Source organism: Lactuca saligna, chromosome 3, assembly GCF_052625555.1.
Source record: "Lactuca saligna cultivar CGN05327 chromosome 3, ASM5262555v1, whole genome shotgun sequence".
Lineage (NCBI taxonomy): Eukaryota > Viridiplantae > Streptophyta > Magnoliopsida > Asterales > Asteraceae > Lactuca > Lactuca saligna.
In genome coordinates, this window is record NC_136419.1 from 223,430,522 (window position 1) to 223,451,625 (window position 21,104).

General features: G+C 39.1%; 2 pseudogenes; one reads left to right on the forward strand and one right to left on the reverse strand.

Annotated features, from left to right (window-relative positions):
- Positions 1–4,412: 4,412 nt before the first annotated feature.
- On the reverse strand, positions 4,413–4,530 carry LOC145037979 (5S ribosomal RNA; annotated as a pseudogene).
- Positions 4,531–5,714: 1,184 nt separating this feature from the next.
- On the forward strand, positions 5,715–5,832 carry LOC145038072 (5S ribosomal RNA; annotated as a pseudogene).
- Positions 5,833–21,104: the final 15,272 nt, after the last annotated feature.

Consider the following 21,104-nt stretch of genomic DNA (forward strand, 5'->3'; position numbering starts at 1 on the left):
GTAGCCAAGATTAAGTCTATTCGGGTTCTGTTAGCCATAGCCGCATTTCATGACTATGAAATTTGGCAAATGGATGTCAAAACCGCTTTCCTTAATGGGAAGTTGGCTGAAGATGTTTACATGAGTCAGCCAGAGGGTTTTGTTAGCAACAAGTACCCTAATAGAGTGTGTAAGCTTGAGAAATCCATTTATGGATTAAAGCAAGCACCTCGCAGATGGAATCTTTGCTTTGATGAAAAGGTCAAGGAATTTGGCTTTTCTAGGAGTGAAGATGAATCTTGTGTATATGTCAAGGCTAGTGGGAGTATAGTTAGCTTTTTGGTATTGTATGTGGATGACATACTACTCATAGGAAATGACATTCCAACCCTGCAGGAAGTAAAGTCCTGGCTTGGAAAGTGTTTCGCTATGAAGGACCTTGGTGAAGCTGCCTATATTTTGGGGATAAGGATCTTGAGAGATCGGAGTAAAAGACTAATTGGACTTAGTCAAAGTACCTACTTGGATAAGGTTCTGAAGAGATTCAGAATGCAAGACTCCAAGAAAGGAGAGTTGCCCATCCAGAGTAGCGCCAAGTTGAGTAAGACACAAAGCCCTAGCACTGAGGCTGAGATAGCAGAAATGAGTCGAGTACCTTATGCTTCGGCTGTAGGTTCGATCATGTATGCTATGACGTGTACTCGACCTGATGTAGCCTTTGCCTTGAGCATGGTTAGCAGGTTTCAGGGGAACCCTGGCAAGGCACACTGGACTGCGGTAAAGAATATTCTCAAGTACCTACGAAGGACTAAGGACTGGGTCCTTACCCTCGGTGGGAGTGATGACTTGAGAGTTGTAGGGTATAGTGATGCTAGCTTCCAGACTGATAGGGATAATTTCCGCTCTCAGTCGGGCTGGGTCTTTACCCTAAATGGAGGAGCAATTTCTTGGAAGAGTTCCAAGCAAGAGACAGTGGCAGATTCTACTTGTGAATCAGAGTATATTGCAGCTAGCGAAGCGGCAAAGGAGGCTTTATGGTTGAGGAACTTCATTGGAGACCTTGGAGTTGTACCAGCTATTAAAGAGCCAATGGAAATTTTCTGTGATAGTGAAAGTGCTGTTGCCTTAGCCAAGGAACCAAGGGATCACGGGAGATCCAGACACATCGACAGAAAATACCATTTCATCAGACATTGGATCGAAGAAGGACTCCTCGTGGCAAAGAGGGTATCATCAGATGAGAATCCGGCAGATCCCCTCACGAAGGGACTGACTCGGGTTAAGCATCTCCAGCATGCTCGGAGCATAGGGCTGAAGGATGATATTAGATTTAGTAGTTAGATAACCTCGAAATTTGTAAAGTGTAATTGACATTTGATGATGAATAAAAGTGTTTTATTTATGAGTAGAGTGTTGCTATCTCTTGTCGATCGTTTACTATATTTATTTTGCATGTTTTGACTTCCAGAATAATTTTTTTTGGTATAACATATTATTCAAACCTCCACAGTCGGTCATATGTCGGAAGTAGGTATGAATCAAGACTGTCATGTTTGGTTGTAGAGGTCTGTGACAAGGCTACAACAATCATGAGTGCTCATAAGTTCTGAGCATTGGACTCAACCCACGCTCACTGGAATCATTTCATGGAATTCTATCTCGAGTGATCGTGAGACGGTAATATCATATAAATCTTTAAACCTAGAGATATGATTTGTTACTTACAAGTTGGTTATGCATTGATTGTACGAAAAACGCATTGGTAACTCGATGTTATAAAATCGCGCTCTTGTGTGTAATTCAATGAGTAGTAGAACAAACATATGAGTCGAAGTTTATCTGTTCCTTCTTGGATTAGAAGTTGATATCTGGGCCCCTCGATGATTTTGTTTTGACCTATGTACCGGGCCCGGTCAGAACTAAATTGATGTGTTCAATGAAGTTCTTTGTCAAACAAATCAGAAATCGGGAAACAAACTGTTGGACAATAAGTAAGACATTGTTCCATGTATTTGTCCGACTGATATCTAGAACAGAGGATTATATGATCACTTATCTTAAATGGCGTACCATCATCTTCTCAGTTTCGAGAAACCTTGAAAAGAGCTACGATTGCCGATCGGTTCCTGAAGTCATACTTGCAGTAATAGTTATTAGACTTATCCAAGTGGGAGACTATTGGATAAGGTGTCTAAGTCCATAACTATTTCTGGTATGTACTTGACCCGACCCGGCATGGTCCATTTGAGTTGCATGGCACCATGCAATTGGATAGACTAAATGAGAGAAATAACACTTGGAGATTATTAATATATTATAAGTTCTAATATATTAATAATATTATTTGATTAGTTTGATCAAGAATTAATTTAGAATTAATTAAGTGATCAAAAGATAACTAATTAAATATATGGGTTGATTATGTAAATCATCCATATCTTGTATAGTGGGCTAAAAGGCTCCATGGACTATCAAGTTGGGTTCCACCCATAGGATGCTCCATGGATGCTCCATGGGAGTTAAAAACCCATGGGTCATGGAAATGAAGAGTCATGACACATTAGGGTTTAACCCTAGGTGTGTCAACACTATATAAGTAACATGATCTCCTCCCAAAATCGGCTACACTAAGAAATAAGAGGGCTTGCCAATTTTGAGAAGTGAGTATTCTCTCATAAGTTCTTCCAAGAGCATTTGGTGTTGTGTGAAACATTTGAGGCATCACACTTGGGGTGCTAGGCTCACAAGGTTTCAAGGAACACAAACAACAACAAGGTAAGTTATTCTATCTATACTTTATGTTAAAATTGTTCCCCATGTATGCTAGATAGGAATATAACCTTGGAGTACAACTTTGCATGACAATTAGACAAACATAGATCCAAGGTTATTAGGGTTGCATGTACACTTAGGAAGTGTTAGAATGCTCAAAACCCATCAGAAATAATGTAGAACCACTAGTTGTTATGATATAACAACAAATCATGCCAAGAAGTACTTGAGATTTCAAGGAAGAAATGAGGTGTTTGGGGGAGTAAACTCATGCATAAGGCATGATTTTACGGTTTTGGAAGGATTTACGGCCCAAACATAAAAGTTTGACCGTGAATTTCCTAACTAAGTGGTACTTGCGGTTTTGGAATTTCAAGACTCGAGACGACACTTCCTTTTGCATGTTCGTTTAATGAATAATTATTTAAATAAAATCAAACGAACATTAAATTAGCTAACAACAAATAAAAATGAACTTGAATTATAATTTCAGGTGATTGACTTTAGGGTTTGACCGAACGAAAATTTCGGGTTGTCACATCATCCCCCCGTTAAAGGGAATTTCGTCCTAAAATTAGAATTTAGGTAAAGGAGTAGGTATGAAAAATCGAGCAAGGAGGTGGGGAAACTTCCTAATAGATTCGTTCTTGTGCTATTAAGTGAATTCGGGTCCTCGGTTGGTATCCCAACGAACCTTCACTATGGGGCGGCAACGTTGCTTCATCCGCTTGACCAGTTGGTTGAGGGTCACTACGGTTCTTCGACGAAGGTGAGGATCTTGTTGATCTCGATCTCGTCGAGTGGGATCATGAGATTCTTGAGGAAAAGGTACGTTTTCAAGTTCGAGAAGTGAAAGGTAAAATGTATGTTACTAAGCTCGCGGTGTAGGTTAGGTTTTGTGAGTTACAGGACCAATTCTGGCAAGAATCTCAGAGGTCCTAACTATTCTTGATTTGGCTTACCACGTTTTCCGAAGCGTAGCAAGTCTTTCCAGAGCGAGATTTCCAAAAGGATTTGGCCTCTCACTTGAAATTCCTAGGTTTTGTTCCTCTTGCTTGTCTTCCCAGTCAAGGGCCACTCCCTTCTGAGTCAAAGTCATAAGAGGTTTCGAAATCCGCGAGGAGTTCTGAATGAACTCTCGACAGTAGGTCAGAGAGACCTAGAATTTGGCGAATTCCTGTCGGTATCCTCGGTGCTGACAAATCCTCAGCGGTTTTGATTTTTGGCAGGGTCCTTAAGAACTCCCACATTACTGGTAATGTGTCTTAGGAATTCGACTCTTCAAATCTAAAAACTCGTATTTTACAGAGCTTCGCGTAAAGCTTGTCTGATCGTAATGTTCCCAGGGTTTGTTGTAGATGCTCTTTATGATTTCCTTCTTACTACGAGAGTAGATAAGTAAGTAATTCAAAAAGACAATGACAAACTGATCCAAGTAAGAATGGCGTACCATATTCATTAAGTTCATGAATACTACGGGTGTATTGGTCCTATCCGAGAGGTATCACTACAGACTCGTAGTGTTCGCATCGAGTTTGGAAGATTGTCCTCGGGACACCCTTCACTAACACTCGTAACTGGTGATATTCGGATCTTAGGTTCATTTCTGAAAGGTACATTGTTCCTTGCGGTTATTCAACTGATTCATCTATGCGAGGTAAAGTGTGCACCACGAGGACTTCCAAAATGTCACCCATGCTAGTACTACTCTCGCCCATGCACGCTTAACTGCGGAGTTCTGATGGAATCTGGTGCATTAGTGCTGGTATGATCGCACCCCTTGGATTCTGTCTTCTTGAAGAAAAAGACCAGAGCTCCCAAAGGTGAGAAGCTTGGTCTTTTCATTATGTTGCTGAGTAGTCGTTAAACTGTCCGGACGGTTCTTGTATCATTTTGATTCAAGCCTAGACAGGAGTTATTATAAATGAAAACTTAGCTCATATACATTATGATAGAATCAATATGCGGCGGATAATAAAATGTGTGTATCTACTCTACTCCCACATCCCAACGAGGAAAAGAAACTACGTTAGAAATCTCACATTCTATTGTCTACCATGTCTTTGTTATATATAACTCGGGAATGTATAAGCGAGGAAGATCATGACATTAATCTTCTTACGAATCTTTTTTGATGAACTAAGATTTCCTTGTAAAGGCTACTATTGACCATGGATGTACGTCGATCGTTCAATGAAACAGTAAGATTAAGTTCTTGAAGGTTTGACCTACATCCCTATGATGCAGTCCTAGTACAGAATGGAAGTATGTTCACGAAGGTTTGACCTACATCCTTATGATGCAGTCCTAGTAAGGAGTAGAAGTAAGTTCGTAGACAAGTCTCAAGACATTTGTCATTCGCGCCGAGTTACTATAGGTTGGTGGATAATATGATCCAACCACTGTAAGAGACTTGGAAATGTCTCCGGAGTTAAATTACTATAGTCCAATGTCCTGACTAAAGCATGTTTCAGATAGACTCTAATGAAAATATGATGACAGTATTTGAACAAAAACGTGACACGGAATGTAACATCCCCCTCTGGCACGTATCACAATATTGTCCGCTTTGGGCCACTCGACACGAGGACTTCCCAGGGGGTCACCCATCCCGGTACTACTCCCGCCCGAGCACGCTTAACTGCAGAGTTCTTATAAGATCTGCTGCCCTCACGACTTTAAAACGCGTTGTGATAGGGAAGGTATCCACACCCCTTATAAGGAATGCTTAGTTCTCCTTCCCAACCGATGTGGGATCAGATATAACCCACTTTCACCCCCCATTATAGGGTTCGATGTCCCTATCAAACACATCGACCCGTGCCCTAGCTCTGATACCATTTGTAACACCCCCGTCTGGCACGTATCACAAAATTGTTCTCAGGGTTATATATCTGATCCCACATCGGTTGGGAAGGAGAACTAAGCAATCCTTATAAGGGGTGTGGATACCTTCCCTATCACAACGCGTTTTAAAGCCGTGAGGGCAGCAGATCCCATAAGAACTCTGCAGTTAAGCGTGCTCTGGCGAGAGTAGTACCGGGATGGGTGACCCCCTGGGAAGTCCTCGTGCCGAGTGGCCCAAAGCGGACAATTTTGTGATACGTGCCAGACGGGGGTGTTACACGGAAGTTAGCCGACTGTCAACATCATCGATGTTTAAGATGTACTAAGTTCAGGGAAATTTGACCTTGAAGAAGGTCTTACATCATATCTGGAGTAGCAAAAGTTTTGATCGCATAAAGGCCTAACTAAAAGTACCTACAGTAAAAGTCAGTTTCATAGAAAATGCCACATAGTACGTAGACAGGAACACGGTTCTTTAAAACAATAAGGAAAGTAAAGTATGTCCTATTGGTGACAATCATACCTTTGGTGAACTCTTAGCTCAGCAAGTTGACGTTCCATATCAAGCAGGTGTCTTTCATACACCCTCTAGCGTACTCGAGGTTTTATGACTTCGGCTCGTGATTTAGCCAGTGCTTGAAGCAGGGTTTTATGGTCTCTTTCAGATCTCTTACGAGCATCTTCCAGACGAATGGTGTGAAGTGTATGCATTCTTGCATTGGCAACAACTTCTGTGATTTGATGTAGGGATGTCCTGCCTTGAATCTGATTTCGGGCCACTCTGCGGACCATGATTTGCAAGATTCTGTCTACTGAGCCCCTATTGCTCAGGTCATAAAATCTTCGGTCTCCATTAAATGACTTGGGCTGATCCTGTCCTTGGCTCCATGTTTCCAAGCATTCTACCCAAGGAGGCGTCGGGCCATGAAAATTCGAACGAGGGTTAGGATTTGGAATGGGAGCTACCTAGGGTAGGTTCTCAACTTTGGGTTCGGAGTTGTCATCATCCGCGAGGTCTTCAATTTCGTGATCATTCAAAGGAATCAGATGATCATTCTCTGGTTCTTCTCCAAACCATCCAGGAATGACTTTGTTCGGAAGGTACGGGTTGTCGTGAGGATGGAGTCCCACCATGTTATCTACGCGAGAATTGTGGTAAGGAAATACGCAAGAATTGTGGTAAGGAAATAATTATTAGACGAACTCTTTAGATAATTATTAGAAAATTCTTTATTAGTTACCTCGCTATTTGTAAAGTGCATACCAGTCATGTCTAATCAACACAGGATAAGCCTTCGAATAAGTGACCTTAACTCCAAATTCACAAGGAATAGGGGTAAAGCAAAAATTTCATAGATTCTACGTCTATAACATCCTAGTTACATATATCCTTAGTGTATCCACTTAGCAACTATCAACTTAGTAATGAAGATCCTTTTTAGTTCTCAAGTAAGTAATCATAGTAACACAAAACACCCCTATGGTATTTTAGACTTGGGTTCTGTTATAATTTTCTCATTGTAGTGGTGTTGGTAAGTTTTTAGACTTGTTGACACATCACAACCATTCTTAGGCATGTGCTAATCACTCCTCGGAACAACATAGTTGATCAGGCTATGCCACTCCCAAGACTGACCATACATCCCCGAGTTTACGTGTGATATTCAACAATCGTAGTACTTTTGTTCTTGTCATTGTGACACAGATTTTAGTATGAATGCAGGCACATATACTTTGTTAAATATTTTATTATTTAAAAGTATGAACTCTTGGTCACAGTATTTTTAATCCCATTGTATTTTTAGTTAGTATATATTTTATGGGTTGATATACTTAATTCACTATAAATAATGTTCTGACACCAATCAGTCACACCCCAAAACTAGAACGGCGGAAACGTTCTAGGGCGGAGGACGTCATGTAATGTATCATAACAATGCAAAGTAGTAAACAAGCAACAACATCATCCATTTCATTAATAGTATAATTTTGGTTACAAATGTTCTTTCATAGTATAAGACAACATAATGAACAATCAAAATAAAATAGGAGTCTTGATTTCTACGTCTTCACAAAACCTGGTCGTCGTAACTGTCTATTTGTGACCTGAGAATACAAGTATTTTGAAAGCGAGTATCAACAATAAAGTTGTTGAATTCATAAGTATTAATGTGTCTTTGATTTGAAAAACTATAAAGTAAAGACTTGTAAACATTTGCAAAAAGATTGTACAAGTATGAACTGTTTAAAAGTAGTTTGAAGCGTTTGAATACCCTAGCAAATCCCTATGATTTCTATTAGTATAAAGAGTAGTCTTCTACAAAGACTAGACTGTTTTGAAAGTAACAAAGCTGGTTTTTCCCTTGTATGACTACTATTAACAAGATATATAGTCTACCTCGTCGTTTATGTGGATGTATCACAAAATAAAAGTAATAAGAAAATATAGCCATGTAAGTGTTATCCTTTTGTATTAGGGTCAACCCGACATCGCGACTGCCGAAATAATATTACCCTTGAATGTCCGTAAATGATCATTCTCCTCTGTAGCTAACAGCTGGGTGTAGGAATGGTTAGTCCCGTAAAGGTACCCTAATTTAAGTATTAACCGTAGGCATCCGTAGATGTTCATTACCTCTGTTGCTAACAGTTGGGTGCCGGAAATGTTAGTCCCGTCTTAGTAAGTAGGTAGTCTTCTCACGAGACCCGCTGTAAGTAAGTTATAATATTATTGGTAGACCCTATTCGACATTTGGAACTAAAGGTGACTTCCGCAACGAATCGCTAGGTCGAAATCCATATTTATTACCAAATCATATATATAAGCCCAAACTATACCTATAATAGCTTAGTAAGGATATATGAACGTATACCTTTGCTACCCAAAGGTACTGAACCGACTAATCAAAAATATTATGTTCGTATATGTACACATGATATATAACTTAATATTTAAATGACCTTCGGATGGATACCCGATACCCTACTAGACCACATCCTAATGGGGAAAAGGAAATAAAGCGGGTTAGCCTTCCTAAGTCCTTTAAATGTTATTTATATAACAACACATATACAGGCATGCTTTTAACAAGGTATCTATGTAAAAGTATTATGGCAAGTGTATCCAAGTAATTGTATCCAAGTAATTGTATCCAAGTAAGTGTATCCATGTAAGTATGTCCAAGTAAGTGTATCCAAGTAAGTGTATCTCTTCATATAGCATTTAGTATACACTCATGAATGAACTGACTTTGGTGTACGAATGTACAAAACTGTTAAATTTTTTTATATATAAAATTTAAATTGTAATTTTTAAATACTTATAGATTGAGTGGAATGTGAGATCAGGCCGTTTAAGAAACATCGATTCTGCTCGAATATCGATTGCCGAGACTGTAATGTATGATGACTCACAACAGTGGTAAGTGTTTAGGTTTTTTATTTTTTGAAGCTAATTTCTTTTTTCTTTTGTCATTCCTAATTTTTATACAACATATCTTGATTCTTGTAAATTATTTTTTGGAATTTAGAAACAAAATTTAAAAAATTAGTAATTCAACTCCCTTGTAAATATTTTTTACAAATATATTGAATTCCTTTTGTGAAAATTGATTGATCTTGTTCTTGTATGTATAGCTATCGACACAGAGCATGATTGGAGGAAACAAAACAATAATGGAGAGGATGGTAAAAATTAACTCTTTGATATTTGTAGTCATTAAAGGAATTTTTTATTATGTTTAACTTTCTATTTTTGTAAATAAAAAAAATTCAGGTATGAAGGCCTCTCAGAAAATTTTTTGTCATCTCCTGTCCCAATGTTGTTGCTGTTGGCTGGAATAGATAGGCTTGACAGGTATAATAGATGTTTATGGGCCTTCCATTTTAATAACAAAATACCACACTCTGAAAAACAATTAAGGATTGTTTAATCATATAAGTTGTTTATGGGCCTTCTTACGATATGACCTAATATAAATACTCCCAAGCTTCTATCTATTTCAATAGAATTTTTTATAAAATTGCCCATATACTTTGTGAGACTTAATTTTTTTTCTTACATTTCCTTTATCTGTAATTCAAGGAGGAATCTTCAAGGTCCCTTCTAGAAATGAGTAACCCCCATTGTAAGAGAGCTTGCATGGTTGTCGGAATTCCAAATAGCTACATTTTATATAAAATTGCCCATATAATTTGTGTATTTATTTAAATTTTCTTGAAGAATTAACATGGTTTATTAGTTGTTTCTGAGATGAAGATGTTTATTGGCTGTCTGAAAGGAGGTGACGCCTGGATTTGGGAATGGATTTCAAGCTACTCTAAAGACAAGCACTACCATCCAGATTCACAAAGTTTATGGAAGATCTTCTCGTTTTCCTTCTGCTCATACATGGTAAGATAATCATGTTTCTCTGTCAAATTACCTTTTTGCTCCTGAGCTATGTCACACTTCAAAAGAAACATGCTACATTTTTCTATGTCAAAATTTTTCCTCTTAGCTATCCGCAGGCACTGCCAAATCCTTCAAAAGCAACATGCTTCATTTTCTATGTCAACTTTTTCCAATGTTTTGGCTTTTGCAGCTGCATAGTTTCCAATGTTTTGGGTTTTGTTTGGCAGCTTGGACAAACTTGTAGCACCTAATCGTCCATGCCACTCATGGTAAAACAAATTTATAGTGTGCTGCTTCCATTCTTGTTAGTAATTTGGATTTCAAGCTACTCCAAAGACAAGCACTACCATCCAGATTCACAAAGTTTATGGAAGATCTTATCGTTTTCCTTCTGCTCATACATGGTAAGATAATCATATTTCTCTGTCAAATTACCTTTTTGCCCTTGAGCTATGTCACACTTCAAAAGAAACATGCTACATTTTTCTATGTCAAAATTTTTCCTCTTAGCTATCTACAGGCACTGCCAAATCCTTCAAAAGCAGCATGCTTCATTTTCTATGTCAACTTTTTCCAATGTTTTGGCTTTTGCAGCTGCATAGTTTCCTATGTTTTGGGTTTTGTTTGGCAGCTTGGACAAACTTGTAGCACCTTATCGTCCATGCCACTCTTGGTAAAACAAATTTATAGTGTACTGCTTCCATTCTTGTTAGTAATTTGTGATTATGATGTGTTGTTCCTTATGCAATTTTATTTTTAGGAGGTATTTTACTTTATTAAATGTTTAAAGTTACAGGACATGAGTATGGAAACATCATGGAACATTTTAGGGCAGTTGTTGGTCTTCCTCTTGGTGATCCATCAATGAAGTGGCCAACTTGAATCATGTAATAACATTTTAGGCGAAGATGTAGGTATATGTATTTTAATGAATAATGTAATCATATTTATGAGTATGAAATAAAGTTTGTTATTTAGTATGTGATAATCATGTATAGGGAGAAAACAATTTCTATTCATTTGTTTTATCTTTCAATGGATCAACTATTTGTATGACATTAAATTTTATGCAATGCATTGTATTTTTTGTATAATATTTTATTTTTTGTTATGAGACATTAAATGGAAATTTAATTTGAAAATTAGTAAATCTATAAATAATATTTTTTTTTAAACATTTAAAATTACGATACGTAAAAATGTGTGTCATCTTCATTTATGACGTGACCTTTCTTGACATGGCTTTTCTGATATACATTGAGTGTCATAAACACGGGCGTCGTAGGTTACGACACGCAAATGCATGTCGTCTTCCTTTATGACAGGGCCTTCCTTGCTACGTATTGCATGTCATAATTGTGCGTCGTAAATGCGCGTCGTAAATGTGCATCGTAAATGCGCGTCGTCTCTCTTTATGACAAGGCCTTTCTTGACGCGCATTTTCACATCGTCTGATCCTTTTACAACGCGCAATGAGTGTTGTAAAAAGCTGTTTTTCTAGTAGTGAATTCATGAGTAAGAACAAGCCGGAGGAATTTGAGCCGGAAGCATTGTTGTTTACATTCGACATTTGAAATAGAAAAGAGACAAATCTAGTTAGAATTGAATCACAATTAAACACCCAAATGAGAAATTAGGGCTAGGACCCAACTACATTATTTAAAAATTAGAAAACGGTTGCCGTAATCTAACATGCAAATAATTTGAAGGTATGTGAATGACGATTCACTAATTCGCCACCATGAAAAACTATTAGGAGATTAAGTTTTAAATGTATTTGTCACACCCCGAAACCGAAGCGGAAACATTTCCGGGGCGGACTCCACGTTGACTAACAAATCCAATGCACATAGTAAGTAAAGTAAACAACCATTACATTACATATAGAAATTTACATTTGTTCCAAAAGTAAAGTTGTACAGTGTTATACATATGTAAATATAAACAAAAGCAAGACGTGTCTTCGATACACTCTGTCTTCGGCAAAATGGATCATCGGGTACCTGTCTAACGTGGACCTGAGACTACAAGTAGTTTGAAAATCAGCATAGAGCTGGTGAGTTCATAAGCGGTTTTCTTTTGTGAAAATATAAGAGTTTCCTCTCTGGTTTCTGAAAATGTTACGACTCAAGAAAATCCCATATTTTCTTATAAGTAATCTTTGGTTAACTGTTAGGTTACATGGTTCTGGTTATGTTCAATTGTGATCTTAGGAAAATCCCATATTTTCCTAATGTGAAAGATGTATACTGAAACCTGGTTATCCTTGTAAAGTGTGTGTTAGTTCACCAATCCCAAATGTAATGTAAAAGATGTACTATCGGGATGCGACTTTGTTTCGTGCGTTTGACCTCTTGATCCATGATTTCGATTGGTTCTTCCACAAAGTTTAGGTTTTCATTGATCTCGATCTCATCTATGGGAATCACTAGGGTTTCATTGGATAATCACTTCTTGAGATTTGAGATATGGAAGACGGGATGGATGTTACTAAGCTCTTGAGGTAATCAACGTTTATAGGCTATTGGACCGATCCTGGCGAGGATCTCGAAAGGTCCAATGTACCTCGGATTAAGTTTCCCACGCTTTTTGAAGCGTACCATGCCTTTCCAGGGCGGGACCTTCATCAGGACACGGTCTCCAACCTGGAATTCCAGAGGTTTCCAGCGATTATCTGCGTAACTCTTTTGGCGATCTCGTGAAGCTTTCAATCTTTCCCAGATATGGATGATATTTTCAGTGGTTTCACGGATGATTTTAGGACCAGTGAGAGCACTATCAGGAAATCGACTCTTGGCTAGTTGCGTGCCCCTATGTCGGCCCGGCACAGAGGGGATCTGCACTTGCGACCGTAAAGGGCCTCGAACGGAGCAGCCTTAATGCTGGTAAGGTAACTGTTGTTGTACGAGAATTCAATCAATGGCAAATATGTGTCCCACGATTTGCCGAAATCAATGACACATGCCCTAAGCTTGTCTTCCAGGGTCTGGATAGTTCTCTCACTCTGATCGTCGGTCTGAGGGTGATAAGTCGTGCTCATGTCTAGGTTAGTTCCAAGAGCCTTCTGAAGAGACTTCCAAAAATCTGGAGGTAAACCTGCTATCTCAGTCAGAGATAATGGACGCAAGCACACCGTGCAGTTGAACTACCTCTTGGATGTAGATCTGCGCGAGTCTTTCCGTTTTGAATGACTCTTTTATCGGGATGAAGTGAGCGGATTTGCTCAAATGATCGATAATTACCCAAATGGTATCGTACACCACTCAGACACTTGGGTAACTTGGTGATGAAATCCATGGTAATCATCTCCCATTTCCATTCGGGTATCTCGGGTTGCTGGAGCAGACCCGAGGGTATCTGGTACTCAACTTTTACCTTGGTGCAAGTCAGACACTTGCCCACGAACGTAGCGATATCATCTTTCATGTTCGGTCACCAATATTATTTCTTGAGATCTAGGTACATCTTGTCCGAACCTGGGTGAATAGAGTATCTGGCCTTGTGTGCTTCCTCCATGACAATCTCCCTGAATCCTCCGGACATTGGAATCCAGATTCGGTCCATGAAATAGTAGACTCTGTCACCTTATCTCAAGATTCTTATCCATTCCACTTAAGGCTTCGCTTGATTTGTTCTTGGATTTAAGGGCTTCTATCTGGGCGTCTCGGATTTACATGGATAAATGGGAATGTCTATAGGGTCTTCACATTTCGATTTGAACTTTCCTTTCGGCTAAGGGCATTTGCTACCTCATTGGCCTTGTCGGGATGGTAGCGAATCTCGCACTCATAATCGCTGAGTAACTCTACCCATCGTCGTTGCCTCATCTTTAGGTCTTTCTAATTGAGGATGTGTTGCAGGCTCTTATGGTCAGTGAAGATCGTACACTTGGTTCCATAGAGATAATGTCTCAAAAGCTTCAGTGCAAAGACTACGGCTCCTAACTCCAAGTCATGTGTGGTGTAGTTGACCTCGTGTGCTTTTAGATGTCTTGAGGCATAAGTAATCACTTTTCCTCGTTGCATAAGCACACAACCTAAGCCCTGATTAGACGCATCACAATAGACAACGAAGTCTTCTGTCCCTTCGGGTAGGGACAGAACAGGTGCGCTACACAAGGCTTGCTTTAACGTCTGGAACGCGGATTCTTGCTTTTCACTCCAATGATAGGGTACACCTTTCTGTGTTAGAGTGGTTATGGGTTTGGCGATTTTGGAAAAATTCTGGATGAATCTCCGATAATAGCCGGCGAGACCCAAGAATTGACGGATTTATGTAGGTGTCTTCGGTGCCGAACAATTCTCTATCGCTTTAATCTTGGATGGATCCACATGAATACCCTCCCCGGTTACAACGTGACCGAGGAAAGTTACCTTCCAAATCCAGAATTCACACATTGAAAATTTTGCGTACAGCTCTCGGATCTAAGCGTTTCCAACACTAACCTCAAGTGTTTATTGTGGTCTTCTTCACTTCTGGAGTATATGAATACGATAACGAACTTATCTAAGAAGGGACGACACACCCGGTTCATCAGGTCCATGGACATAGCCGGTGCATTGGTTGGACCGAAGGGCATCACTACGAACTCGTAGTGTCCATACCGAGTCCTGAAAGCTGTCTTGGAAACATCGCTCTCCAGAACTCCTAACTGATGGTAACCTGACCGAAGGTCTATCTTTGAGAAGTAACTGGCACCCTGAAGTTGATCTAAGAGATCATCTATTCGCGGAAGGGGATATCGGTTCTTAACGGTCAACTTTTTCAGCTCATGGTAGTCGATACACATCCGGAAGGATCCATCTTTCTTCTTTACAAATAAAACCGGAGCTCCCCTGGGGGAGGAACTCGGTCTGATGAACGCTTTACTGAGTAACTTATTGAGTTGGCTAGATAACTCCTGCATTTCTGTTGGACCTAGGCAATATGGAGACTTGGCTATGGGGGTAGCTCCAGGAATTAGGTCAATGTGAAATTCGACCTGACGTTTGGGGGAATTCCTGGAAGCTCTTATGGAAAAACATCAGGAAAGTTATAGACTTCGGGGATGCTAGCGAGGTCTTTAATTTCCTTTTTCTCGTTAATGACATGGGCTAGGAATGCTTGACACTCTTTTTGCAAGAGCTTTTGAGCGTTGATGCAGTAAATGATGCGATGGTTGGAGCTAAGTTTATCGCCATAGATTATGAGAGTTTGACCCGAAGGAAGGTTGAGACAGATGGCTTTTTCGTAGCAAAGTATATCAGCATGATTTGAACTCAACCAATCTATGCCAATAATAACATCAAAGCTCTTAATGAAGACTGGGATAAGATCGATGGGAAATGAATGATCGTTCAGGGTAAGGGTACAACTTATGAATATGTCGCTAACGTTTTCTTTCTCACCGTTAGCCATCTCGACGGTAAATGTTTTGGTTAATGGTTGGGGATTAGGTTGTAGATTATGCTTGAATGAATGACTAACAAAGCTTCTTTCAACACCTGAATCGAAAAGAATACTAGCATAAGAGTTGTCGAGAAGGAACGTACCCGAAACAACAGTGGGATCGGTGACTGCCTCCTCCCGTCCCATGGCTAGGACTCTCCCGGTATTATCAGTTGTAACCTTCTTGGGGAAATTCCTCTTGTAATGCCCAACTTCTCCACAATTATAGCAGGCTTGACCAACACCTGCTCCAGAGGATTGATTTGTAGATTGGGATGGTGCCTTGCAGAATCGGACCGTGTGCCCCTTTTTACCACAGTTGGTGCATGATAGCTCGCAGAAGGGGCCGGGTTTATAGTGGTACTTGCACTTTTCACACAAGGGAAGGTTACCAACATACCTACTAGTAGGGGTTTGGGCTGTAGAACCCACAACAGAAGCAGCAGCAACGGGCGTAGAAGCAGCATGGACTGCTACTGTCTGCTATTTCTTCGACGATCCTTGGGAAGGTTGGCATTTCTTCTTCTTCTAGAACTTTCTCACTTCACCACTAGTCTTGGTTGGTTCGGGAGTGGCGATTGTTTCCTCAACTTCATCACTGTGGTCAATTAGGATCTAGGCTAAACTTTTGGCACTATCATAAGTATTCGGCCGTGCAGATAAGACGCGTCCTTTTGTTGGCTGGGTCATCCCCCAAATAAACCTCTCTGTTTTCTTACTCTCCGGGGTAACCATTCTGGGACAGAGCAGTGCCAGATCATCAAACTTTGTGGTGTATGCAGCAATATCGGAACCCTTCATCTTCTGGTTCCAGTGCTCGTGCTCTAACTTCTAAATTTCACCCCGAGGGCAGTACTCAGCTAGAAGAAGTTATTTTATGGCTTCCCAACCCATAGTATTGGCTAGATGTAGGGTCAGAGATTTGACTCAGCCATTCCACCAAGTCAGGGCTTTGTTGTTGAAGGTACAGGCTGCGAACTTTACATTAGCGGACTTCGAACAAGCACATATTTTGAAGATGGATTCAATTTTCTCGAACCATCGAGTGAGGGAAATGACACCTCCAGTGCCATCAAAGGAAGTGGGTTTTGCGCTCATGAAGTCTTTATAAGAACCCCCTTTTCGGTGTCCTTGGCTATTTTCTAAGTTTTGGGGTTGGGGACCACCTCCTAAACTACCACGGTTCATTTGTGACACGGCGGCTGTCACTGCAGCAGTAATGGCTATTTGAAGCGTTACGACGTCAATTTGACGAGATCGTGGTGGCAGAGGGTTGTTGGTCTTTGAGCTGCGTCTCTTTCTGGGAGGCATCTTGATCTAATAAGATTAGGAAAGAGAGGATGATAAGTAGTCCGAATTGAATCAAGAGATATGACAGATATATATTCCGAATAAGCGATAAAGCAGGAAAGAATTATCAAAACAGATAATTTATCGGTAAGGAATGATCAGGGAACATCGCGTGAAAGAGGATTTCTCAAAGGATTGGCTCGAGAAATACTCCCATAGTATTTCATGGTTCGTCATGACACTGGTTCGATGTTTGTGGTATTAGGGTAAGTTTTAAGCATGCCGCACACCACAGTCACTGCCAAGAACATGTTGGTCGTGTCTCTAATGAATGTAGTTGGCCAGGCTATATTGATCCTAGACACGACTACATAACTGCCCAAGTTTAACTGCAGCATACAACACCCATTTAATTATGTTTTGTTCTACTTGAAGTTACGAATCTCGATGGTTAGGTATACTTGTATACTTTCGAAAATACTTATACTTTGAAGGATACTATTAGTTAAGAGCACTTAGGCCCCTTAGTGTTTATATTTTTATACCATGTAAGGTTTGGTATACTTCATTCACTATAAACAAGGGCTCTGATACCAATCTGTCACACCCTGAAACCGAAGGCGGAAACATTTCTGGGGCGGACTCCACGTTGAGTATCAAATCCAATGCACATAGTAAGTAAAGTAAACAACCATTACATTAGATATAGAAATTTGCATTTGTTCCAAAAGTAAAGTTGTATAGTGTTATACATATGTAAATATAAACAAAAGCAAGTCGTGTCTTCGATACACTCCATCTTCGGCAAAATGGATCATCGGGTACCTGTCTAACGTGGACCTGAGAGTACAAGCAGTTTGAAAATCAGCATAAAGCTGGTGAGTTCATATGAGGTTTTGTTTTGTGATAATAGACGAGTTTCCTTTCTGGTTTCTGAAAATGTTATGACCCACGAAAATCCCATATTTTTTTAAAAGTAATGTTTGGTTAACTGTTAGGTTACACGGTTCTGGTTATGTTCAACTGTGATCCCAGGAAAATCCCATATTTTCCTAATGTGAAGGATGTATACTGAAAACCTGGTTATCCTTGTAAAGTGTGTGTTAGTTCACCAATCCCAAATGTAACGTAAAAGATGTACGCTGAAAATGTATTAGTTTTAACATGTTTATAAAACTAATAAATACCAAGTAAATTGGTTATTAAATCCATTATTACTAAAATTTAAATCTCTGTTATCCAAATTGCGAGTTCTATAACCATAGTAAAGACTAATTATGGCAATAAGTAGTCCATTTCACTCTATGACTTTCGTCACCCTTGAACCTTTTGGTTCGGCTGTAGCTAGTAGCCAGGTGTGGGGTAGTCAGCCCCGTATAGATCTATACACTCAAGTCACGCTCCCTATCTAAGAGATTCTGGTTACGGGGGCGGTCCTCCACTCGTGTATCTCTGTGGAGTGTTCAACGAGGACGTGTCTCCAATTATAGGATTCACAAATTTACTAGTAATAATACTGAAAGATCAAATGACTATCCTCCACTCGCGTATCTCTGTGGACTGTTACCGAGGACAAAACCATGCTCAAATGTTATGTTTTTAACTTTTATAATGTGAGAAAACATTTGTGAAAATATAAATACAACAATTTATAATGTATTTCACAAACAACCTGATAATGTGTTCTTTAGGTTTAAACGGTTGTTTGTTACGACTATCAGTGTTAAAAGAATATATATAATATGAAACACAATGTATATAAAACTAGTTTTCATTACAAGTATCACTTGTATTTTGCTTGTACTCCCCCCTGAAAAGAGTGAAAACATTGAAAATGGGTAGGGGTATGAACTTACCAGACGAGAAAACGTGACGGTTTGGATGCTATGTGATGGTTTGGGGCTTGATAACGTGCGAGGTTCCTATGTAATATGAAATTGTATACAAATGTATCTAATTAGACTTTAAATCACTAATTAGAAAATATTACACACTCCAATACGCGAAAACACTTCAAATTAAGTGTTTAGAGTTACCCGGGTGACATCTACGGACGTATATGGCTTGGATAATAATTTGGGACTTCAAGAGTAAAATCCTTAGGGAGTTTACGGCCCTAAGACCATGCCCATATGATTTCACGGCCGTGAACTCATGAATATGGGATTTTATAGCGCCAAATGGTCAATTAACACATGGGAAGGGTTTCTATGAATTAATCTAAGGCATTGGAATAAGTTTTACCACCAAATGGACCATCAAAGGGAGTTTACAGCCCTAAAAAAGGAGTTTACGGCCGTGAGATCCTATACCCCCTGAATTGATAATTTAATGGCCTTAGACTAATCATATGTGATTCTAACAATTTATACAGGCCTTAGGATAAATTTTGGGCACCATCTGACCCATCTAAATGAGTTTACGGCCCTGAAACCTTTCCTTGGGGGGTTATGGCCGTAGACTCTCAAATGAGGGGATTTCATCATGTTTAAGGCCTCCAAACTAGTTGTGGTTGATTCTAGGATTTATTCCAAGGCTAATGGTGTGTTTAAATGGCTTTTAAACACTTGGTTTTGAGTTTACTCTCCATGAATGATGATTTTATGGCCCAAGCTTTTTCTTGGGCAGTAAACTCATGTTTACTCCGCAAAAACCATGTTTAAGGTGTTCCAAGTCCAAATTGGTAAGCCATAAAGTCATATCTAGGTCCCAAAGTTGGTTTGGAGGGGTTTTAAGGCTCAAAAACCTAATTTATTTGAGTTTACGGCCCAAGCATGCTCCAGGGCTGTAAACTCATGAACATGGTTCTAATTGATTGTTTGAACTCGGATTTGAAGGCTAAAGGTGCTATACAATGAGTTAGGGAAGTTACCTTATGGATTTGAAGCCTTAAATCAATGTTTTTGGACCTTGAATTTGGATTGAGGAGAGAGGTTAGAGAGAGAGAGTAGTGAGAGAGAGAAAAAGCTTCAAATGGAAGCTTAGATCATTTTAAATAGTGTCTAAGTTTTGGACACGGTGGAATTCTACCCGATACCAACGTTATACGGTGCTTTTGGTTGCACCCGATTGAGTTACCGTAACCTGATATGGTTGATTCTAAAATGTTTTTGATTACTAATATGAAGTGTTAAAGTGAGTTCTAAACATGTTTAGACACTCATTAAGTCATAATAGAAGTCCCACAATTATGACTTAATTTAATGACATAACGGAAACGAAATCGAAAACGACGAATATATAAACGAAAAGGGTTACAATTGATGGAATGAACTTCGGGTTGTCATAGTATTTAAAACTCCTGGATTTTTTTTAGATTCATTGAACTTTTCAATGACATGTTTAAATCTCGATATTCCCCTCAAGTTTGTGACCGGGATGCCGAGGATCACAAAGCGGTTGTGAATAACCATGTAAATGTACATGGTGCCCTAAATGCTACAGTCACCTAATCGGCGTTCCAGTTAGCCACACACTCTATCGATCTACGACAAACATTGACTCACCCTTTGCCACCTTTGCTTAGAACCCAATTAGTGTGTCGGTTAACCACACACACTCCACTAACATCTTAGCAAGGGTACAAAGTTTAATTTCATGGAATTGCATCAAATTCACTTTGGCCTAAAGTAACTAATATTGGGAATTTTGTAAAAATATTTAGTTACTTTAGAATTCATTATACTTTTAATAAGGAAAGGGTTTTCCCTATCCTACCCATTCGGCTAATGACCTTCCAAGCAGTGGGTATGAGTGGACACCCATTAAATAGCCATTTTATAGGCCATAACCTTATACCCCCTTATAGATCGGCTTCGTGAATGAGGCTTACCAATGGTAAGACTAGCATTCTAAGTTATAAATATATAATAATTATTCTTATATTATTATAATAGTATAGGGTGAATTTTAAACTTGTAAACTTCTAGGGTTTGAAATTTAAATAAATCAAAGTAAACTTTTAATCAAAATTTAAAATTACAAAACTTGAGGGCAAGTTTTGAGCTTTTCAAAACACATGGAATCAAATAGCAAATAATTTTAAATCAAACATTTAATTTAAATGATTATCTAAATTTGACCTATTCCATTTTATTCAAAAGCCAATTCATCACATATATCAAATAATCAAACTTTATTGTGTAAGGAATTTATTATTCAATTAATTGGTAATTATCTTTTTTTTTGGTAAGGATAATAACATAATAATAATAATAAAAATCGGATTTTATTAGTAAAAAACAATTTTGGTAATTATCCTTCAGCAAAACAACAAGGAATCCCAAATTTTCCTCTGTCTGACTCCCCGACTCGCCGAGTCACTCACAGGACTCGCCAAGTTGAGTCGACTCGCCAAGTGAAGCAAGTGACTCGCTGAGTCAGGTCAGGCAGAGGG